The sequence below is a fragment of the Sinohyriopsis cumingii genome, chromosome 2, assembly GCF_028554795.1.
Source record: "Sinohyriopsis cumingii isolate HCF-2022 chromosome 2, ASM2855479v2, whole genome shotgun sequence".
NCBI classification, from domain to species: Eukaryota; Metazoa; Mollusca; class Bivalvia; order Unionida; family Unionidae; genus Sinohyriopsis; species Sinohyriopsis cumingii.
In genome coordinates, this window is record NC_142962.1 from 29,578,878 (window position 1) to 29,604,424 (window position 25,547).

Consider the following 25,547-nt stretch of genomic DNA (forward strand, 5'->3'; position numbering starts at 1 on the left):
TTCAAAGGATCGACCCCTCCGTGTTCCATGAACAGTTCTCGAAATTTTCCACAGCAACGCCGTAAAATGTCCACGTCGGAACGACAATACTTTAACATTTCGTCATGAAATTCGAAGTGGTCGGAGGCATGAGCCTGATACCAAGCGTAGAAAGCTTCTCGTTGTTCGGTACGCATGTTGTCGGGGTCGTAATAGTGAGCCTCAGGTAAATGGGGTAGAACGGCGTGTTGATTGGCTTCCGTATTGAAAAAGTGTGGAAAGTACCCTTTAGCCATTTCTGTCATTCCAAACGTTTTAGGCATTCGACTCAAAGGCATGGCCAAGTAACTCATCGAATCTTTAAACTGCACTTGTCCCACTTGCATGAAAATGATTTTGGCTCCGTTCAAAGTGACTTAAGGACGTTCGGTGCCATGTTCCGTATAGTATCTGAGAAGAAACTGTCCATCGTATCCGGAGAAATTGTGAGCCATCACCGTGGCATGACGATGACAATCTCCGTAACGTTCGATGTCCTCTTGGCTCCAAGTCTTGTCGATGGGGTCTAAGACCCATTGGGCAAAATTGGCTAACGTGTTCGGTCCTCGAAAGATTTTTTCACGCCCTCCGGGAATCTTGCTGCAGTGAGGGCAATGACTGAAGATAGGTTCTTGAATGCACTTCTCGCACGCTCGATGAGCCACGCAAAAATTAGGAATGTGAATGCCGGTTTCTTGCATGCATTCGAAATCGAAAAAGATGAAATTGTCTTTCTTCTTGTGACCGCCCTCTTTCTCTGGTGGGGGTTGGTATTTTTGCACGTAGCATTCGTGTTCCAAGTCCACGATGTGGTGACAAATGTGACATTTTTTCTTTCCTGAACATACGTGTGTCTTGGCATTATTGGTACGTAGGCCGAGTCCACACGTAGGGCACAATCTCAGGAGTTGACAAGCACATTTCTGCTGTGAACCTTGCGTCTTCAGATTTTGTTGGTAACAGGCAGGGCTGACAAACGTGCGCAGACAAGCAGGACAATGTACTCTTTCTTGTCCTTCGCTCAGACAGGGTGGAGAGGCCAAACATCCTGAGCATTTCAATCCGCAATGTTTGTGTTGCTCTCGATTATTATAGCCATAGTCACATTTCTCACAGTAATATTTGTATCCCAGGAATCCAGTGATAGTGGTAGTGGTATCGAAATGGTCATCGTGATGATAAAGGTGAATGTATTTTCCATCCTTAAAGTCTTGGCCTCGAAACAACAGAGGCCCGCGCACTTCTTGAGGGTGTACTTTCAAGGTGTAGAATGGAGCTAGGACATCTTGCAATGTTTGCATTTCAGGAATACCGCAGGGTGTGTCTTTGGACAGGCCAGCTTGTTGTAACAGGAGTTCTGCTTCACTTCGTTGTTTGGCTCGGTTCGATTTTCGAATGTTCTCCCAGGCTCTTTTCCATTCTACCGTGTCGTTCTTGTTGGCATAGGTTCATCCCACCACGATAGGCCTGGCTAAACACATCTGGTCTTGAGGGTTGTGAATTCGGACGAGGCTCGTTTTGGTGATGCGAAGGTCGTCCACCAATAAGACCTTTTTGCGTCCAGTCCCTTGAGGAGGAGAGACGTGGGTCATGTCCAGTGTGGCTTTTCCATCGGTGATGTCAATCTGGTCATTAGATTGTTGCACGTGTTGAATCTTGTCCATGACTTTGGAAGCAGTTAGTTCTGCGGGTCTGCTAAACTCGATCCAAACAGGGGATTTCAAACCGTCGTGTTGTATGGAAAGTCTCAAGCGATCGTCTTTTTTGGGTTGACATTGTCGCTTGAGTGCGGTGAGCAAAGAATCCCACACCCCAGTGATGAACCCTTCTGCTTTCTCTAACGGTACTTCAGCCTTGAAATCTTTAAACTTCACCATATATTTGTAAGCCGTGGTTCTAAATTTTCTAGAGGAGCGCTTTTCCGTCTCTCGAATGGAATAGTACGTTTTAGGGTTGACTAAGGGTGGTGAACTTTGTTTAGAGGGTTCGGATTCTGGTTCACTCATGTCCTCTTCAAAATCACTGGCATGAATTTGTGTCAAGACTTCAGCCCTGGTACGAGGCGATAGATCACGTTTCTGCCTCTTACTTTCTTCTTCTTCTTTCTTCTCGAATGAATTGGATCGTTTCATCTTGAGTGCAAAACGTCAAATGACTCAAGTTTAAACACCATGGACTAATTTATAGTCATGGCAGACCAGCGTATATAAAAGGGTTTGTGTCTTGTCATTTCACTATTCATTTCACTCTCTAACCGAGCACAACGATGGAAGAGACTAGCCAAATCGAACGTTTCATCAGAGCTTTGCGAGGGGTCATTATAAAATTCTCTTCAGACCAGCCGACGGACTACTCTCCTTCCTTTCGAGATAAAAGTCAAGATACTTGCTATATCTGTCAAAAGAAAGGGCATTGGTCTTCAGAGTGTCCAGACCGTCAAAAAAGAAAAAAAAACAGGGGCTAGAAAAGACAAAAGTCAAGATACCTGTTATTATTGTAAAGAAAAAGGACATTGGTCTCCAGATTGCCCAAAAAAGAAACAAGAGGAGTCAGAAGAAAAGAGGGATTCTTCAGAAGAAGAGAGGGATTCTTCAAAGGAAGAGAGGGATTCTTCAGAGGAAGAAAGCAGACAGGTGAAGAAAAAGAAACAGGAGAAGAAAAGAAGAAGGGAAGAAAGTGAGGAGGAAGAGGAGGAAAAGACTGTGACGGTGAAGAAATTGAAAAAACAGAGAGACTAAAGAGTGAGACGGAAGAAGTCTATGAACTTTTTAAAGTGCTATGTTGTGAATTGTGAATTGGATTGTAACTATTGATAAAAGAATACATTAATTATATAAGGTAAGTGTCTTTGAGTTTTGATTTTAAATAAGAAGCTACACTCACGCACTCATATACACGTACTATAAGGGTAAAATGGGTTTTTTTTGTTGATTTTTGAGTTATTGGCAATTGAAAGGCTATCTCTTTTCGAGAGACGTGGGTGGCCCTGAAAAGGGCCTTTGGTTTTTGGTGTAGGGGTGAGTTTAAGCAATCAACTTTAACTGCCTTAAACCTTTGCCACGGCCAAGGCCTACTTCTGGACTGCGTACTGTTGATGATGATTGGGTTGAAATCACTAAGGGTGGTACGGTAGGCTTAGTCACAGGGTTGACGTGTTTAGCTCGGGAAGGTCGTATTCTCTTCGGTCGTAATAAAGAAGTCTGATACATTTGTTTCAGACTTCTTAACTCCACTAAAATGTCCAACAGTACCGTGACCGTTTGATTTTCACCCTCTTGTTTCTTTGCTGTACTTCTTCTTGTTGTTGTTTTTTTCTTATCTCTTCTTCTTGCTGCTCTTGCTGTAGGAGAAAAGCTTGTTCCGCTTACTTTTGTCGTTGTATAAATTTCTCCAATTCTTCTTTCTGTCTCTGTCTAAAATTCTCCAATTGCGGTAATGAAGGTGACGAAGGTTCCGGAACAAATTCTTGCGAGGTAAGAAAATCCACAAAATCCCAATTTACCTCTTCTGAAAGTAAGTCCGGGTTCCCTTGGGCGGTCTCCACTGCTGGTGCACCCCAATGAATCGTTTTCCGAGTTTCCGTCATGTTGAATCACTGTCTCATAGATTGACTGCACACAGGCGCTACGGATGCGGACTGACTGAATTTTGTAACGCGTGTTTGGATTGGTCAATGAACTCAATCCGTTTCAATCCTTCCTCTACCTATAAATAAGCGCAGTTCACTGCATTGATTCACCTGTTCTCGTCGCCTCAAGATGTGGACCACAGTCGAATCATCCACCCTTGTGTCTTCAGTGATGTTTAGGACGGACATGCTCATGTATGCCCGATCCAAGTGGACTGTTGTCCACAAGTCAGACACCAGTCTGTGGATACGAAGAGTGTACGTGGAAAGACAAGGTTGCCTCAAGAGGACTCTGATTTATGGCCCTACACTAAGACGCAACTTGAGGACAAGAAGATGCCGCAGATGCCCTTTATGTTAAGGGCATATTAACATAAATCCAAAGGCCCTTTTCAGGGCCACCCACATTTCTCGAAAAGAGATTGACTTTCCATTGCCTACCCCAATTTTTTTTAAAAAAAAATAAAAATAAAAAATCCCATGTTCAATTGCCTTTGTCCCTAGAATGGATATTTTTTTCTCCCATTGTTCAATTGCCTTTGTCCCTAGAATGGATATTTTTTTCTTCCATTGTTCAATTGCCTTTGTCCCTAGAATGGATATTTCCTTTCTCCCATGTTAAATTCCCTTGTCCCCAGAGTGGATACCTTTTTTTCCCATGTTAAATTTATATAGTCCCCAGAGTGGATATTGCTTCCCATGTTAAATTTACGTAGTCCCCAGAGTGGATATTACCTTTTTAACATGGAACTCCCCTAGTCCCTAGGGTGTCCCACCTTACTACTTATATCTTACTAATCAGCACCTATGTAATGATGATAAGAATGACTGTTGCATTTCACGAAATTTGTACCATGTACATACAATATACATTTAGTTAAATGAATAACTTTAGTGATTTTAATAGTTTGTCTCATGTTGTTTGTAAATTCCTTTTGTGTCTACGACCGCTCCGGTGGCCTAGTGGTTAGAGCGTCCGCCTCGGATGCGGGAGGTCGTGGGTTCGATCCCCGGCCGAGTCATACCAAAGACTTACAAAAATGGTACTAACAGCTGCCTCGCTTGGCGCTCAGCATTAAGAGGTTAGTGTTAGGACCGGTCGGCCCGGTGTCAGGATAATGTGACTGGGTGGGACATCATGCTACATGTCTGCGGAATGAAGCCCCAGTGCTAGACATCACTATAAACTGCCACATTGCAGACATCGTAGCGATATGACTGAAAAACTGTTAAAGCTACGTTAAAAATCAAAATCACATCACACTTTTGTGTCTACCATACTCATGTGCATGAACGAAATATGCACTATCCATTAGTAATAAAAGATATCCAATTAAACAACCCCCTGCTATCAACAATTTTTCTGGTGCAATATGATATTTTGGATGCCTAAAACGTTCTTAAATAGAATTTTTGCATTTGAATCATATGTTAAGAAGGCTCTATGACAATTAAGAGATTCACTTTTGCTTTGTATCACTTGGCAATTGAGAAACGGATGAATGTAGAGTCTGCAACAATTGACCTAACCAGGCTATCAGGCGATACAATCTCCCCTTGATGAAAAGAAATAATATAAACAATGCAGGCGAAAATCGTAACAGTACAAAATCAGATACTGTAGTCACACTTTATAACTAAAATCATAAACTACAGTTATATTACCGTGTCAAATATGCCATAATTAAAGAGGACATTAGAAATATTCATACCAAACCAGGAAATATTTCTTTAAACGAAAGTGTAACAAGTGAGAAAAATGTAGTGAGGGATGCCACAAAAACATAAAATAATAGACCTTTCTGAGGAAAAGTAGAATCTTTTTGAGAAAGAAACAGGTTCAGACTGGCTTACTAACAAGTAAACGTTTTGGTACATTACAAATCTAATAGACCGAAGAATTCCAACGGTTTAAAGGTTGATCTACAAGTCTACATGCTAGAGGCTCCGACCAAAGTAAGTAAACATAATTCATCATTATTCAATCGTGTAAAAAGCAGTAGAATTCAATTTTTTTGTTACTTTGGATGTATTAATTATTGAAAATAACTAAAATTTAACTGACCCCCAACCCCACCCCAATATGAAATAAAACAACTTTCAACCAAATTACAGCTGACAACTATTTTACACAAAAGATCATTTGTAATGAGAGACAGGTCCTTCCACTCGTTTTATGACATGTAATTAAGAAAATGCAAAATGCATCTATCATTTTAGAGTTAAAGTTCAGAAAGATCGTCTAAGGGAGGTAGCCTATCCACTCCAACTAATACTTTGTCCCAGAGAACTAAATTAGATCAGTATTCAAGCCACTTAAAGAGCACCATGCAATATAAGATATGATAAATGTTAGATTCTATGTGACAGAGAAAGTAATAATAATACATTTTTTAGGTGTTAATATTTCATATATTTTATGTCAGGTGTTTAATCTCACAAAGATGGAAAATGTGACAATCCATCCAAATAGTAGTAGCTAATGGCAATCGTAAGATTCATGAGGCTTTTTTTCCATAATTATTTGCATTTGTCTGCTCTAATTTACTCCGGAAATAATTCATTGTATTGCAAGCACTTATTAATTAACTAATGACACTGAAACAAATGCAGAGATGTACATAGTTGTCATGGATATACACATTAACTCCGTCTCTATAGGGATCGGGCCACTAATTAATTTCTAATACATCTTAATTTTAATATTAACAAATAAAAATAATTCCTGCATTAGACTGACAATAGCATACCATGGGAACTTTTCAAGCCTTAAAAACAGCTGTTCTGCGGAATTAATTTTAAGCCCTGTGCACAAATGGAAAACTCCTGATCTGCACCAAATAACATAGCCTCATACTATGAGTTCATGTGCTATATAATCCGTAGGAAATTCAGTCATATCATCGTCGGCCTTTTCCGTCAAGTAGAGAAAGACCTGACAGAAGTGGCCGAGCGATATTCTATCGTAGGAAATCAAATACAGGATATCAAAATAAAAGTAAATATTTTGTTCTAAACAATAATTCATGACTGAAGTTTATGCAAGTAATCATGTACAATAAAATGAAATCCATTTATAGGGAATGGATGCCTCAACAAATATTTAGTACTTTTTTATTGGTTCTGTGGTGGTGGTTCTATACGTATAATGTTGTTTAATCATCGTGCGGATGATAGATACAAACTAGATAGGCAGAACGGAAGGAACAGAAGGAAGAAAAAGCACGGAAATAAATATACCATTGTTCTTGCGATACATCGGAGCTTATTAATATATAATTCTCTCTACTTTTAAAAAAAATGAAAATTGTATTCCAACATGTACTATTAATTAGGGATGAACTAACAATGAAAATGTTAGATCAAAAGTCCCCTTGTTTATGATGTAAAAATTCACAATTGAAAACAAAAGCTACTTCCCACCTACCTTCTCATTTACATTAAAACTATGTTCTCATGGGGCAATATACGCTATATGCCTTGGATATAATAGCAGCCATGTATGCCTATCTTGCGATGAGAAATGGCATTAACCCCAAAACAGCGGAAACTACAGGTGTTTAAATATCACCTGCAAAAAATCCGTTGAGAATTTCATAGCATAACAAAGAGAAATAATCATCAACTGGCAATGTTAGTTAATACATGTTGTACCTTTTACTCAAAACTGTTGTTTATTTCTACAATTATTGACAGCGCGTGATGCTTCTGACATTTGCTTGCTTCCCTGCTCACACATTCGGACTGAAGGATATGGAGGTTGGGACAGACAGTTCACACGTAGTTAGTTTTCATGCCCAGAAACTTCAAACTTCTTCCATTTCACTATCTGTTACCCAGTTTTCATAAGTTTTCTAACCAAAAGTGTCCGTTATAACAGCAGTATGTCTCTACAACGACAACTTTGGTTTTGCAATAAAGAAGCTGCAAAAACTTTGGTTTTAGAAACGAAATCATGAGCTACTTAGCAGGCATCTTCAAAAACCCTCCCAGAATTCGTCTTTTTAAAGTTCTATTGTTAAAACTAAGAGAGGATAAATGAAAACGTCTTTGGTAGGGTCCCTCTAGTTTTCTTTAAGAAACATCATAGGCGAAGCGTTTTTAGCATTTGTCGGTTTTAAAAGGCCCTTAAACATTATGAAATTTAGGAAATTCTCCCATATTCGTGACTGTTCTCCTGTCTCATAGCCATCACCTCAATCATAACATGTTTCATTTTCTTCGAAGTTCTTAATGTGTCATGTTCACTGCTACATTTGCGGGACTGATTATGTATTTTCAAATTAATATTAAGAAATCTAAATAGTTCAGTGGATACTTCACGAGTGCCGCAATATGCGTTCAAATTTGATATAAGATATTCAGAAGTGACTGTTGCAGCAATTTTATTCTTGCTAATGTATTAACTTTGGAATACATTACAGATTTGACAGAAAATGGTGAGTGAGCAGAACTGTTTTCTGATGTACGGCGAAATCATTGTTACACAGAAGCACTTTCTCCAATTTGACAAAACAATGGGTTTAGAGATCGTAAAAAATTAAATTATAAGTGCACATACCTTCCAAACCAAAATGACTGTATCCTGCTCCTAATCACCCGATATTCTCCACATTTACTTTATCGGATGACAATGTGTTATGCGTTGGACGATTATCTGGCGTTCCTCTTGTTTGATCTTAACGAACTGTTAACTAGCACTCTTAGTTACGTCACAGAGAGTTCATATACCACTGAAAATAAAGGCAGATATCTCACTGACTGACCAAAGAGCATAGCTAGTTTGGAAAACTGCCACAAATAGTCTGACTGATTGCCGATAAAAAATACAATCAAATAATTATTAAGTTAAAAATAAATAAATAAATAACTATGCAAAGAAATGAACAAGTACGAAACATCTGCAAGTTGTAAATCCTGAAATGTCTGTAAAAAGTGTCGCTATATATATAACGATCTCAGTTTACGTGTTCATAATTTGCCAGGCAAATATTCAACACTTATTTAAAAAAGAAAAAAGAAAAAGAAAAATGTACAATCTCTCTTTAGTTTGCATATTTAAAACTCCTGAATCAACACTGGATTGGATTGGTATAAATTCTTATGGCAACTAACTAGACAATTGTTGCTGCTTTAGTTTCTTTTTTATTTCGTACAAAAAACAATTCTAACGTGTTGAATGAACCCCTTTCCTGTTGAAAACAGCAGTCGTCAAAGTTTTAAAAATGGATTCAAACAAATCTAATGATTAGTTGCCGAATATCATGTACATTAATTACTCAAGCTGAATGATGTTCTGTAGATTAATTGCAACGGCTCAGTTGATGTCAGCCAATCACAGTTAAGTATGACGTAACATCTCGACCTGTTGATCCCTTTAAGAGTCGATTTTTCGGTTCGTGTCAAGTAGTATATTGATAAATGGTCGCTCTCCAATATAATTTGTCCTTTAATTGGGTTATTAGGTTAATTAATTTTTCGTCAGTTTTGGTGCCCCACATTTCCTAATTCTAAAGATTTTACTAACCTTCTAGATCATAATTGTGAGTGTCAAGGAAATCAAATGAATGTGATAATAGTAGCTGCCTCATGCCCTCATTGTAAATAGAAATACAGTTAAACATTTTAATAGTTCATGGTGAGAAGTGTGTGTGTTTTGTTTTTGTTCTCTCTCTCTCTCTCTCTCAACAAGTTTGCCGTGATATAATATTGGACTGTTTTAGTTTCAGTTTCAGTAAACATGGGGATAAGTCCACATTTATATGCACCAGTCTACGTTGTTTGGCTTTCGCGTGTGATAATGAATAATTTCATTAATTCTGGGTCCAAAAAAAATAAAGATCAAGGTCATTCTGACTGGAGGAAGAAACGTAGTTTCCATGCATCTAGGTTGGATTGTTCAGGAGCTGCGTAAAAAAAATACAAGACGAGTCAGAGTGACAGAATCCCCCACAACAAAGATCCCAAAGTTCCTATCTTGTAAGCCTTTTAAAGCAAACTTACTGTAGAAAAATGTCCGGTATATAGAATTTCTTTGTGCAGTGAAAAGTATATTCACTTAACAAGAAGAAATATATTTAAGCGGTTATGTGAATACTGTAGAGATCTCAATTCAAAAATCAAATCTAATCAGCATTGATGTTGTAATGTTTATAAATGGACTATTAACCTGGAAACCGACTCAAACAAAATACATATTGCAATAACAGTTGGAAAGAGTTGAAAGCATGTACATATTGAAGTGTGCATTCATTACAAATAAAGCACAGCGTTCAGACATTGATCAACAATCATTCACTGCTTTCATAAACACAACTTAAAAATGTACATTCGTCATACCGTAATGTCTGGACTCAAATAATGCGTCTCCGCCTGTAAAACCTCCAGCACAAATGGTGCTGCTGACTCCTAGGAAATCTATGTTCTTGCAGCCAGAATTTAAACTTCCACAGGTGTACTACCCAAGACCTTCATGTCATAGATAAAGGAAAAGAATACATCAAGAAAAAAAAAGAAAAAAAAAAACAGCCTGACGCTGGAAGACTTGTGATACTGTTTGCAATAATTTTAAATATATTAAATTTTTTTGTGCTTTTCAATTCCGTATGTGTAACATTCCTGTACCACAAAGTATTATTCAGAAATTGATGGAAGTGTGCACATATTTACTGTAGCAAATATAGGGAAAATGTTGACTTTTTGAGACATGCTGGGATGACGCAAGAAACACAGTAGACAATGTGTTGCAAGTTGTATTCGTTTCTCTTTGAAAATGTGTACGAATCATTCCGTACCCAGCTGAAGTTTTGAGTTCAAACCAGATCATGGTATACCTGCTTAACTGTAGTGAGTTTTTTTAAAGCAAATGTTATAGTGTTTGTGTATGTGTTGCATAGTTCTTATACCAGGAATTAGAGTCCAGCTACTGCTGTTGTAGCAAGTAGTATTTATTGGAATGACTTGAGTAATACTTTTCACTTTTTGCTATTTCTAATCTTCTCAGAAATGTTTGCATCTACACCTGCTACTCCTCGTTCTCCATTATTTTAAGCCAGTGGTGATTTTAAAAAGAATACAGATGGAAGTGTTTAAAGACTTCACGATGGCCAAAATTGGTAGTAGTACGAACATTTATTTAAAAGCAAGAAGATGATGAAGAAGAGAGAAAGCAAGGAAAATAGAGGAAAACTTTCAACAGTGAAAAGAAGAAAGGGAGTGAAAACAAAATATCGGTTAGTTACAGGACATTTTGGCGGAAAACATAAGAAAAATGTGTGAAACTTCTTTGGCGAAATTCAAGGGAAAGAGACACTTACAATTCAAGAATTCTAAACTTTCTACGACTACATCGACAGCCACAATTCAGAAGCCAGCAGCGGCAGCAGTCACTACTACCACTACATCAGCGGCACTAGGACTGGGACGTTAGTAGTGAATGGGGACACCCTAGGGACTAGGGGAGTTCCATGTTAAAAAGGCAATATCCACTCTGGGGACTATGGAAAATTTAACATGGGAGAAAAAAATATCCACTCTGGGGACAAGGGAATTTAACATGGGAGAAAAAAATATCCATTCTAGGGACAAGGGGAATTGAACATGGGAGAAAAAATATCCATTCTAGGGACAAGGGGAATTGAACATGGGAGAAAAAAAATATCTATTCTAGGGACAAGGGGAAATTAACATGGGATTTGTTTTTTGGTTTTTTTTTTAAAAAAAAAAAAAGAGGGTTGGCAATTGAAAGTCAATCTCTTTTCGAGACCTATGAGTGGCCCTGAAAAGGGCCTTTGGGTTTATGTTAATATGCCCTTAACATAAAGGGCATCTGCGGCATCTTCTTGTTCTCAAGCTGCGTCTTACTCGAGGGCCATAAATCAGTGTCCTCTTGAGGCAACCTTGTCTCTCCACGTACACTCTTCGTATCCACAGACTGGTGTCTGACTTGTGGACAAGTCCACTTGGATCGGACATACATTAGCATGTCCGTCCTAAACATCATTGAAGAAACAAGGGTGGATGATTCGACTGTGGTCCACATCTTGAGGTACCGAGAACAGGTGAATCAATGCAGTGAACTGCGCTTATTTATAAGGGTAGGAAGGATTGAAATGGATTGAGTTCATTGACCAAAATCCAAACGTTACAAAATTCAGTCAGTCCGCATCCAATCCGAAGAGAACAGTCTGTGACGTCACGTGGTCTATATAGATTCGCTAGCGCCTGTGTGCAGTCAATCGATGCGAGACAGTGATTCAACATGACGGAAACTCAGAAAACGATCCATTGGGGTGCACCAGTAGTGGAGACCGTCCAAGGGAACCCGGACTTACTTTCAGAAGAGGTAAATTGGGATTTTGTGGATTTTCTTACCTCGCAAGAATTTGTTCCGGAACCTTCGTCACCTTCATTACCGCAATTGGAGAATTTTAGACAGAGACAGAAAGAAGAATTGGAGAAATTTATACAACGACAAAAGGAAGCGGAACAAGCTTTTCTCCTACAGCAGCTAGAAGAAGAAGTAAGAAAAAAAACAAGAAGAAGAAGTAGCAGCAAAGAAACAAGAGGGTGAAAATCAAACGGTCACGGTACTGTTGAACATTTTAGCGGAGTTAAGAAGTCTGAAACAAATGTATCAGACTTCTTTATTACAACCGAAGAAAATACGACCTTCCCGAGCTAAACACGTCAACCCTGTGACTAAGCCTATCGTACCACCCTTAGTGATTTCAACCAAATCATCATCATCAACAGTACACAGTCCAGAAGTAGGCCTTGGCCGTGGCAAAGGCTTAAGACAGTTAAAGTTGATTGCTTAAACTCACCCCTACACCAAAAACCAAAGGCCCTTTTCAGGGCCACCCACGTCTCTCGAAAAGAGATACACTTTCAATTTGCCAATAACTCAAAAAAAACCAAAAAAAAACAACAAAAAAACCATTTTACCCCTATAGTACGTGTATATGAGTGCGTGAGTGTAGCTTCTTATTTTAAAATCAAAACTCAAAGACACTTACCTTATATACTTAATTTATTCTTTTCTCAATACTTACAATCCAATTCACAATTCACAACATAACACTTTAAAAAGTTCATAGACTTCTTCTATCTCATTGTTTAGTCTCTCTGTTTTTTCAATTTCTTCACCGTCACAGTCTTTTCCTCTTCTTCCTCCTCACTTTCTTCCCTTCTTCTTTTTTTCTCCTGTTTCTTTTTCTTCACCTGTCTGCTTTCTTCCTCTGAAGAATCCCTCTCTTCCTTTGAAGAATCCCTCTCTTCTTCTGAAGAATCCCTCTTTTCTTCTGACTCCTCTTTTTTCTTTTTTGGGCAATCTGGAGACCAATGTCCTTTTTCTTTACAATAATAACAGGTATCTTGACTTTTGTCTTTTCTAGCCCCTGTTTTTTCTCTTTTTTGACGGTCTGGACACTCTGAAGACCAATGCCCTTTCTTTTGACAGATATAGCAAGTATCTTGACTTTTATCTCGAAAGGAAGGAGAGTAGTCCGTCGGCTGGTCTGAAGAGAATTTTATAATGACCCCTCGCAAAGCTCTGATGAAACGTTCGATTTGGCTAGTCTCTTCCATCGTTGTGCTCGGTTTGAGAGTGAAATGAATAGTGAAAGAACAAGACACATGCCCTTTATATACGCTGGTCTGCCATGACTATAAATTAGTCCATGGTGTTTAAACTTGAGTCATTTGACGTTTTGCACTGAAGATGAAACGATCCAATTCATTCGAGAAGAAAGAAGAAGAAGAAAGTAAGAGGCAGAAACGTGATCTATCGCCTCGTACCAGGGCTGAAGTCTTGGCACAAATTCATGCCAGTGATTTTGAAGAGGACATGAGTGAACCAGAATCCGAACCCTCTAAACCAAGTTCACCACCCTTAGTCAACCCTGAAAAGTACTATTCCATTCGAGAGACGGAAAAGCGCTCCTCTAGAAAATTTAGAACCACGGCTTACAAATACACGGTGAAGTTTAAAGATTTCAAGGCTGAAGTACCGTTAGAGAAAGCAGAAGGGTTCATCACCGGAGTGTGGGATTCTTTGCTCACCACACTCAAGCGACAATGTCAACCCAAAGAAGACGATCGCTTGAGAATTTCCATACAACACGACGGTTTGAAATCCCCTGTTTGGATCGAGTTTAGCACCCCTGCAGAATTGACTGCTTCCAAAGTTATGGACAAGATTCAACACGTACAACAATCTAATGATCAGTTTGACATCACCGAAGGAAAAGCCACACTGGACATGACCCACGTCTCTCCTCCTCAAGGGACTGGACGCAAAAAGGTCTTATTGGTGGACGACCTTCGCATCACCAAAACGAGCCTCGTCCGAATTCACAACCCTCAAGACCAGATGTGTTTAGCCAGGGCTATCGTGGTGGGACGAACCTATGCCAACAAGAACGACACGGTAGAATGGAAAAGAGCCTGGGAGAACATTCGAAAATCGAACCGAACCAAACAATGAAGCAGAACTCCTGTTACAACAAGCCGGACTGTCCAAACACACACCCTGTGGCATTCCTGAGATGCAAAAATTGCAAGATGCCCTAGCTCCACGATACACCTTGAAAGTGTACCCTCAAGAAATGCGCGGGCCTCTGTTGTTTCGAGGCCAAGATTTTAAGGATGGAAAATACATTCATGTCTATTATCACGATGACCATTTCGATACCATTACCAGTATTATCGGATTCCTGGGATACAAATATTACTATGAGAAATGTGACCATGGTTATAACAATCGAGAGCAACACAAACATTGCGGATTGAAATGCTCAGGATGTTTGACCTCTCCACCCTGTCTGAGCGAAGACCAGTGCCTTGTTCAACTTGTCTGCGCACGTTTGTCAGCCCTGCCTGTTACCAACAACATTTGAAGACGCAAGGTTCACAGCAGAAATGTGCTTGTCAACTCCTGAGATTGTGCCCTACGTGTGGACAAGGCATACGTACCAACAGTGCCAAGGCACACGTATGTTCAGGAAAGAAAAAATGTCACATTTGTCACCATATCGTGGACTTGGAACACGAATGTTACGTGCAAAAATACCAACCCCCACCAGAGAAAGAGGACGGTCACAAGAAGAAAGGCAATTTCATCTTTTTCGATTTCGAATGCATGCAAGAGACTGGCATTCACATTCCTAATTTCTGCGTGGCTCATCGAGCGTGCGAGAAGTGCATTCAAGAACCTATCTTCAGTCATTACCCTCACTGCAGTAAGATTCCTGGAGGACGTGAAAAAATCTTTCAGGGACCGAACACGCTAGCCGATTTCGCTCGATGGGTCTTAGACCCCATCGACAAGACGTGGAGCCAAGAGGACATCGAACGTTACGGAGATTGTCATCGTCATGCCACGGTGATGGCTCACAATTTCTCCGGATACGATGGACAGTTTCTTCTCAGATACTATACGGAATATGGCACCGAACGTCCTAAAGTCACTTTGAACGGAGCCAAAATCATTTTCATGCAAGTGGGACAAGTACAGTTTAAAGATTCGATGAGCTATTTGGCCATGCCTTTGAGCCGAATGCCTAAAACGTTTGGAATGACAGAAATGGCTAAAGGGTACTTTCCACACTTTTTCAATACGGAAGCCAATCAACACGCCGTTCTACCCCATTTACCTGAGGCTCACTATTACGACCCCGACAACATGCGTACCGAACAACGAGAAGCTTTCTACGCTTGGTACCAGGCTCACGCCTCGGACCCTTTCGACTTTCAGGAAGAAATGCTAAAGTATTGTCGTTCCGACGTGGACATTTTACGGCGTTGCTGTGGAAAATTTCGAGAACTGTTCCTGGAACACGGAGGGGTCGATCCTTTGAAAGAAGCTTGCACCATTGCCAAAGCGTGTTCCTTAGTGTATCGACAACGATTCATGCCTGAAAACACCGTAGCTGTCATCAGTCCTCAAACGACCATGTCAAACGTCAATACTCGGTCAAAGCCCTACGCTGGTTACGTTACTTGTGCGACAAGGAAGACAAGTGGATTCAGCATGCCCGCAACGGAGGGGGCGAAAAGACCATCGGAACGCATTCGGTAGATGGCTGGGACTTAGAAAACCCCAAGATCGTGTACGAATTTAACGTTTGCTTATTTCACGGATGTCCCGTCTGTTACCCTGACCGTGGCACTAAAAATCAGTTTTTACAACGAACCATGGAAGACTTGTACCAGGACACTTGTCAGCGACGCCTAAAGTTGGAACAGGAAGGATACCAAGTGGTGGAAATGTGGGAACACGAGTACGATCACCGTATGAAAACCGATCCCGAGTTTAAACGCCTCGTGGAAAGTTACCAGTTCATGGACCCGCTGAACCCAAGGGATAGTTTGTACGGAGGAAGGACCAATGCCACCTGTTTGCTGTACCAAGCCGACGAAGAGAAAGGAGAAGAAATCAAATACTTGGACGTGTGTTCGCTGTATCCCTACGTGTGCAAATATTGTCACTTTCCTACAGGGCACCCGCAATTGTTGACGGAACACATCGACCTGAAAAACATTCAACAATACGAAGGCTTGATCAAGTGTAAAGTTTTGCCTCCCACGAACCTATACCATCCCGTCTTACCTCACCATTGTCAAGGCAAACTGATGTTTCCTTTGTGCCGTACTTGTGCCGAAACGTGCAACCAAGATCAGTCTTGTCAGCACACCCAGGAAGAACGGGCTTTGACGGGAACGTGGGTTAGCGTGGAATTGTTCAAAGCTCTGGACATGGGATACCAACTGTTAGAAGTATACGAAATTTGCCACTTTCCCAAGACACAACAATACCACAAGGGTGACCCTATTCAGAAAGGCATTTTCGCAGACTCCGTGGATGCCTTTTTGAAACTGAAACAAGAAGCCAGCGGCTATCCTTCCTGGTGTCATACTCCCGAAGACGAAACGACATTCAAAGAGAAATACTATGAACAAGAAGGCATCTCTTTAGACCACATCGAGAAAAACGAAGGCAGGCGATCGTTTGCCAAAGTGATGTTAAATTGCTTGTGGGGTAAAATGGCACAACGACCGTGTTTACCCAAGACGGAATATTTGACAGAACCTTCCCGCTACTTCCAGATGATTCACGACAAAACCAAATACATGAAACACGTGGACGTCGTTCGCGAGAATTTGATGTTGGTCAATTACGAAGAAGATCTGGACTTTGTACAAGACGACCCTTTTGGAAATGTCATCATTGCGGCTTACGTGACAGCTCATGCTCGCTTAAAATTGTACGAAGCTTTAGAACTGTTAGAGGAACGCGTCCTGTACTTTGACACGGACAGTTGCATTTACATCCATCACCCGAGTCAACAGCACCCTGACATCGAAGGAGACCGTTTAAGAGCCTGGACAGACGAGCATCCCGACGACAAGATTCTAAGTTTCGACAGTGGCGGTCTCAAAAATTACGGCTACGAATACCGGGACAAACAAGGAGAAGTGCACACGACGTGCAAAGTGAAAGGATTGACTCTGAATTATCGTACCAGTCGAGTGGTCAACTTTGGGGTATTGAAAGAAGCCTTGCAGTCTGGAAAAGATGAACACTTTAAAGTGACCACCTATCAACCGAACAAGATTGTACGTTTACCCACTCACCACATCGTCAGTCGACCCTTGGAAAAAGTCTATCAAATCGTGTACCAGAAGCGAGTTCGACTTCCCAATCATTTCACATTACCGTATGGACACGTTGGTATTGGTCTGTATATAGAAAGGAACCCTAGGCAAGATCGATAGTTCATTGGGACTACCAAGACCTAGCGAACAAGATGAATACTTTCAGAGAAACACAAAACAAGTTTTGACAGGCACAATTCAAGTGTGGGGCTTCGGAAATGGAATGCGATTGTGAGCCTTGCGATGGGTACGATGCTGTACGTTGTGACCTTAGCGATGCCGTAAAGCGTCGTGGGAACTTTGTTCTCACTACCCCTATCATGGAAAGTGATGCTGTGCGTGTCAAACCTGAGGGATGCGAAAGCGATGCCGCTCGTCCTCTTTACTGGGTTTCGTTTTAAAGGGGAATGTTCACCTTCACGTCTACCCCACTACGGATGTCATCCAGCCCTGAGCAAACTCCTGTCCATGTCACCCAACCCTCATCGAAACGAACCTGTGAAAGACGAATATTCGTTTCCTGTGCGTTTGTCGGAATACTGCGACTTTGAAAATCGTCTTCAATCGTTCAAAGGGAAATGGTCTAAGTATCTGGGAGGACCAACCCCGAAGAATTAGCCAGAGCCGGATTTTTCTACTTGGGCGAAGGAGATAAAGTCAAGTGCTTCAGTTGCGGTGCGTCACTTCACCACTGGGAACCGCAAGATTCGGCCTACGTAGAACATGCTCGATGGTCACCGAATTGTCATTACTTACCCTTAGTGTGACCGAGACATTAAAGTAACTTACCATGTCGTTGACGAAGAAGAAACCAGTTTGGCTAGGAGTCAAATGTTGGACATCAACGAGATCAGTATTTAAACTTCATTTCAAAAACGATATTGAATCATTACCTAAAGAACTGCGAGAGAAGATTTACAAGGAAGTTTGGCAGGGACTTGCCAGAGTGAAATCTCAATGGGTGACTGTAGAACTTTTGTGCCGAGAAATTCACAAGAGGAAAGTGAAAAAAGTCAACCAGTATGTTAGATTTCTCTGGGTCAAGGGTGCGTTCATCCTATTATATCGCTTTAGACCGTTTACATCAAAAGAGTTCAGTGACATTCTTGTTCGTTACCCTGAATGGCAGTGGTCAGAAATTACTCACTATGTGGATTACTTTTGCTCTAGGAGAAGATTGTGAATTGTACGGACTGACCTATTCATGGATACTTTACAAGAGAACATTCGTGCTTTGCCTGTGGAGTTGAGAGAAAGGATTTACCGAGAGCTGGTGAAAATACAAGTCAAACGTAAAGAACAGTTGCATCCGTTACGTCACCAGATCTTTAACCACTGGTACCTGAATGGTATAAGAGAACTGATTCATCAGAAATTGTTTCAGTGGTCAGACCTTGTTCAATACTTCCAGGCCCCGATGATCCACGTGTTGATCATTTTGGTTACTTCGAGATTCACCTAGTACAACACATTGAGGAAGACAAGGTAAAGGATTACCGACATATTTTACGTGGAATCTACTTAGCGGAAGAGGAAACTTCTAAACGAAGTCTGAGGTTTCGGTTACAGTATGCAACATTTAAATTCCCCACTGGAGAACGAAGATCTCTGGCTAGAAAGTACGTGTATTGTTTCCGAAACAAAGAGACTATAAAAACAGGCTGCCATGCCACGACTTTTATCGCATGTAATCCGACAGATTCCGTGGAAGGAACTCAATGACCATATTCAAACCGTGGATCATTACCATCGATTATTACAAGAACTGTATCCATTCAATTTGGGTCGACAAGTGGTGTGTGTCTTAGTAACTTGTTTTCTGGGATTTCGTTTACCAGCCGATTCCTTGTGGACTCTTTACGAACAGTATTTACCACCCATTCAACATGAAAGTGGTGCCTTTAAATGTTCACGAGAGACTCCTCTTGCTCAAAGCCTTGCGGTTTCATCTGGATACTTCTCGACCTCTACGGGAAAAAAGATTCGTCAACTTTTAGCTACCCAAGACGTGTATGACGATGTGTTTGTAGCTTGTGACTTACACCCCCATTGGACAGATGTCCGTGCCTGGAAAGAATGGGATTTTGAGGCTTGGACCCAAGAAGTGGCCCAGTATGCACGAGAGTTGTTCAAGGAAAAAAGTTACTTTTCAATCTGTGTTAGTGACGGTGCCAGAAGAACCCGTCACCCAGGACAGGACTGTCGTGGACAGGCCTGAAAGACCCTTGTGTCACCTTACCCCCTATAGAACTGGTCAGAACTTTACCCAAAACATGTTGTACAAACACTTGTTTTTATTCCACGTTAATCGTTATCATGTGCCTTTTATCCTTGTACTTAAGCCTTTGGCTTTTATGTATTTTTGTCTTTCGTATTCATGTTTAAAACATTCAATAAACGTGTTCTGAAAAAAAGTATATAAACTCTCGTCTTGTTTGTTTTCGTGTCACAAGTGACATTCCTAACACTATGGCTACCTCTGCTGTCTCTGCTCCCTCTTCCACCACTGTCAAAGTCATCGACGAACACTTAGATCGTGCCAGTTGGGAGGCTTTGTTTCTTCGCCATCCCTTTAACATGCTCATTGCTGGACCTAGCGGTTCAGGCTAAACCGAATTCGTCAAACGTTTGATCGAACATAAACATCATTTGATCGATCGGCCACCTCAGCGGATCGTGTAGTGTTACAAAGAGTGGCAATCGGCGTACAGCCTCTTGCGAGAAAGTCAAGGCGATTCCATCGTGTTTGTGGAAGGCATTCCTAAAGAAGACGACGGCATCGTCTCTGACTCCCGTCAAACCCATTTGGTCATTTTTGACGACATGTTAGGAGAAGACGAAGAAGAAATTAAACTGTGGTTCACGCGCAAAGGGCATCACCGTAATGCCAGTGTCGTTTACATCACCCAAAATTTGTTTCAACAAAGCAAAGCCCATCGCACCATTAGTCTCAATGCGCATTACGTGGTCTTGTTTAAAAGCCCTCGAGATAAATCGCAAGTGTAAGTCTTAGCTAAACAGTTAGGAACGCCTTGGCTGACTCAGGCGTACGACGATGCCACTCAAACTCCACCGATCCCCGCATCGACACTCAAACCAAAAAACAAATCATTTTGAAACCTGGAGGGAGTGGTACTCTAGGAGGGGTCATCATTCGCTCTCTCTTAAGATGGGATCCTAATGCCCCCAAACTTCTCCCCAAGAAAAAAGTCAAGCGAAGCCCCAAGAAGAAGAAAAAGACCAGGTCCCCAAGGAGAACTTCTCCAGTGGCGGGACCCTCCTCTTACCAGACACCACCCCGGAAAAAGAAAAGAAGCCCCCAGAAAAAGAAACAGAGAAAAAGTCCCCAGAAAAAGAAAAGTCCACAGAAGAAAACTAGTCGCAAGAGAGGCACTTCTTCGGCCAGGACGCAACCTTACACTCGCAAACCACGACCTGCCACGGCGGTGACCGTGTCTCCGGCGGCCTCACGTTCATCCACTTCTCCGTTGATGACACCAAGAACTGAAGAGTACTTGGAGACGTTGATCACACCAAGAACTTCTCCGTTGATGACCCCAAGAAGAACTTCCCCAGTGGCAGGACCCTCCAATTTAGTGGCAGTGGCTGCTGCTCACAAAGTACCTTCTCCCAAAATAAAAGTCCAAGAAAGTTCGGGCATGTTACAAAGTTTACTGGATTTGTCCAAGCAAGAACTGGCTCGATTTAGTCCGTTGCGTACCCCTGCACGACGTGTCATGCCTGTCCAGAAGTTGATACGACGTAAAGACAATCAGTGGCCACGCGTTCCAGTATAAAAAAGGCCTGTGACCAAGTAGGGGTATCAGTGTTTTTGGTGCTGAAGACTCAAAGATGTCACCCTCCAGAAAACATCCCTCTTCTAAACAACCACAAGGAAAGAAAAGAAAAGGACTGCCTCCTCGTTTAGTCAAACATGGGGACATGTTATCTGTCCTGTCCAAAGCTTCTCCACCTCTACGAAAAAAAACTCATTCAATCAGCCTCCAAAGAGGTCATCGATACCGTGTGCGAATGCTGTTTGAACGTCTTGAAAGGCACGATCCCTTTGTCCAAACACCAGAAACAAAGCTAGGCAAACATCGTCACGTTCTTCGCCAAATGGTTCAAAAGAAAATTCCCATTCGTCAAAAGAAGAAGATGTTGGTCCAACGTGGAGGCATTTTACCCCTCTTGTTAGGTCCCTTACTGAAAGGAGTTTTGGGATCCATGTTGGGAGGACTGGTGGGAGCAAGATAAAAAGGCCCTCGGAAGTCCCAAGATCTCAGAATCGACCCCTGACAACCCCATGGAAGGACGAAAACTAGCTTTAGTGCCTTACAAACGATGGATGGAATACCATCGTTGGCAAGAACAACACACCCCGCATTTACCTCCCAATCCCCATTTGAGCGAGATGTCCCAGTTACAACACGAATTGCAGTCCTTGATGGATCGCCAAGATTTGTCCGAAACAGAAAAATCGCAAAAGTACGGTCAACTCTTGCAACGACTGCAACTCTTTCACCAGAAAGCTTTAGACGAAACAGCTCTACCCACTCTGAAAGATTTTAAGACCTTGATGAAAAGTCCAGCACCATCACCAGTACCAGTACCACCACTACCAGTGACCAAGACAGAAAAAGGAGAAGAAGAAGAAGGGTTTCAAACTCCACCAGAAAAAGTACGCAAGTTAACAACACCACCTACCTCCAGAACTGGATGGATTAAAAAGATGATGGCCACCCCTTCTTCATCACAAGAGAAAAAGAAAGTGAAGACAGAAGTGAAACAAGAAAAAATATCCCCCGCTCAGACATCCTCCTCTTCAACACCTATTGCCGGTCGCACACGCAAAGCATTGCAATCCAAGAAAGTACCCCAAGAGAAAAAGAGTAGCATCCTCCAAGAGTGGGTGTCTTATTAACACACAAACACAAAAAATGGAAAAAGTCTTAGCCAGCATTTACTACGATCCCTCTCATCCTGCAGGTTACGCAGGAGTTCAAAAATTGTATCGTGCTGCCAAAACTCGACTGAAAAGTCTCCGTTTACCTCAAGTGCAACGATGGTTACAAGAACAAGCTACCTACACTTTACACAAACCCATTCGACGCAAGTTTTCCAGAAGTCGCACCCGAGTGGAAGGCATCGATCATCAATGGCAAGCCGATTTAGCCGATGTCTCTCATTTGGCCAGCTACAATCGTGGCTACAAATATTTGTTTTGTGTCATCGACGTCTTTTCCAAATTTGCCTGGGTCGTGCCCTTGACTTCCAAATCGAGTAGCGAGTTAGTGCGAGCCCTGGAACGAGTGCTGAACAAAGCGGTCGTCACCCTCTTCGATGGCAAACGGACAAAGGCACCGAATTTCTGAACCAAGCTTTCCAAAAAGAATTAAAGAAACGTGACATTCATTTTTTTACCACCGAAAATCCCGAAACCAAAGCCAGCATCGTGGAACGTTTTCAACGCACTTTGAAAGAACGCATGTGGAAATATTTTACGCATCACCACACTCTGAAGTACATCGACATCTTACCGCACCTGGTGCAAGCGTACAACCAATCTTACCATCGAAGCATCGGACGTGCCCCGCAAGAAGTGACTCCCGAGAACGAAGTGTTGGTGTTTGAGCGCCTGTTTGGTACGTCCCCGACGAGGGCTGTCCCCAAAAAAAGTGGAGTGTTGACCGTAGGAGATTGGGTGCGCATTGGCAAAACCAAACGCACTTTCGACAAAGGTTACTTACCTAACTGGACGACCGAATTGTTTCGTGTCACTGGACGAGTGCATGGCCGTCATCCTGCCGTCTATAAATTGGAAGACATGAACGGAGAAGTGCTCAAAGGAACGTTTTATTTGCCCGAGTTACAAGTGTCACCAAAAAAGAAGACGACGTGTACGACATCGAAAGCATTCTCGAACGCAGAACCCGTAAAGTGGGCAAACGACGTGTCAAAGAAGTCAAAGTACGTTGGAAAGGATATCCACCCAGTTTTGATTCTTGGATCGACGCTTTGCAAGTCTTCGACTATAAAAAGAAGTGACCATCATGCCCTTTCACACAGACGCAGCTACTACGGCTACCAATCCTTCACCCAGTTCTTCTCTACAAGATTTGCAAAAACAACCCTTGTGGGTGTGGTGTAGAGAACGTGTGCCTAAAACGCAAATCGTCTTTTTCTGCCAAATCTTCGTGGTGTATTGTGTCATCGGGTCAGCCATCGAAAATTTGAGTTTGCAACAAGGAGACAAACAATTGTGGACCATTTTATTGAGCAGTTGCATCGGTTACCTGCTTCCCAATCCCTCCCTGAAATTCTCCTCGAACGGGAACCACGGGAACCTTGTGTCCAGTGCCAGTGCCAGTCACCACTCCAATAACAACAACAACCCCATTTTAGGCGGAGACACGCCTCTGACGTCCAGTAACCCCTCGGACAGCCACAGAACTCTGGAATTATGAGTCACCAAAACCAATTTTACTTAACCTTACCCAGTGACAGTTCCATGGAGGTGTTTCCCCACAACACGTTGTGCTGTTACACGGCCAAATTACCTCAAGCCATCCCATTAGATCACAAAGCCCATTGGGAAGTGGCTTTAGTGGAAATGATTCACCCTACACAAATCCAAAACATCACTGAAAAGCAAAACACTTTTGAGGTCGAAATCCTGAACCAACAATTGCAAGAAACCATGAACGAAATCGGGTTTTCAGGCGACATAAGACCAGCCAACAATCCAGCCTTCAGCATCTACACCTTGAAAATTCCTTCAGGGTTTTATTTTAGTGGCCAACATTTGGTGGATACCATTGCTTCCAGGTTCGAGTTAGCCTTTGGCAAAGCCCTGAACAGAACCAGAAAAGGTGTCACCCTGGAGTACCATAAAGTGGCTCGTCGCTTTCTGATGAAATTTCAGGATACCCAAACGTTGTCCATCAGTTTTAATCGTGACTTGTTTGATATTTTATGTGGACACACAAAAATGGCTCCAAATTTTAAACCGAAGATCAACAGCAATACGGAATTTTACAAGTTTTTTCGATTCCCTGTAGAACTGAACCAAGGACTGAATTTGATGTTTGTGTATTCCGATGTGGTGGAGTACAACGTGGTGGGACACACCTCCGTACCGTTACTGCGTGTCATTCCTTTCAAAGTGGATAGTGCCCATACGACAAGTGGAAGTGAAAACCTTCACCATTCCCAAGGGACAGCGATCCATGATCGAAGATCATCTGTTCCAAGGACAGTTACCCAAACGTTTGATCGTTGGTATCGTCGAGAATACAGCCTTCAACGGAGCTGCCAATAAAAATCCTTTCTACTTTCAACACTTTGGCGTGTCCAAGATCGAAGTCAGTCGCGATGGCAAAACCTTGTGTACCCGACCTTTCGAACCCGACTTTGACAAGAAGAATTACTTGAGGTCGTACTTGTCCTTGTACGAAGCTACTGGACAGTTAGGAACCAACACCAGTCATGGCATATCGTACGAAGATTATGCAGGAGGCTATGCTTTGTAGGCTTTCGATTTCACTCCAGACCAAGGCAGCGACGACGGACATTTCCACCCTATAAAATCCGGCCAGATTCGTGTGGAAATTCAGTTTGCAAAACGAGACCCTGATGAAACGGTGAACGTCATCCTGTATGCATAATTCGATAATACGATAGAAATCAACAGTTTGAGAGAAGTCATTCTAGATTATTAGAAGCCATGGAAGACTGTTATCCCTCTTTACAAAGTGGAGAAACTTTGGAGATGGAATGTAAGGAGATCGTGGAAGAAGAATCCCAAGACAAAGACGAAGAAGTGGTCATGATGAAGTCTAGATGGCTAGAACAAGAAGCCCATTTAGTCTCCTGTTTTGCCAAACACATGGTCGAAAAAATAACGGAATTGATCAAGAAAAATTGCTATGGATGTCAAAACGATCATCCCAGTCAAATTCAACACGATAAATGCCTGATGCTGAGTCAAGAAGAAAAATTGGACGAGTATCTGGACGAAGCTTGGAGTCTCATCTCGGACGAAGTCGTGTTGCATCAGTGGTATAAAGACTTGCGTGAACATTCTTGTCCACCATTAACCACTCAAGAGATTCATCGTATCGAAGCTCTCCTGAATCAGAGTGAGGAGACGAAACGAAGAAACGGTTATTTGTCAGACATTTTCAAGCAAAAAGTCAGGATCGAATTGACGACTTATTATTACCTGTGAAGAAGAAAAAAACAT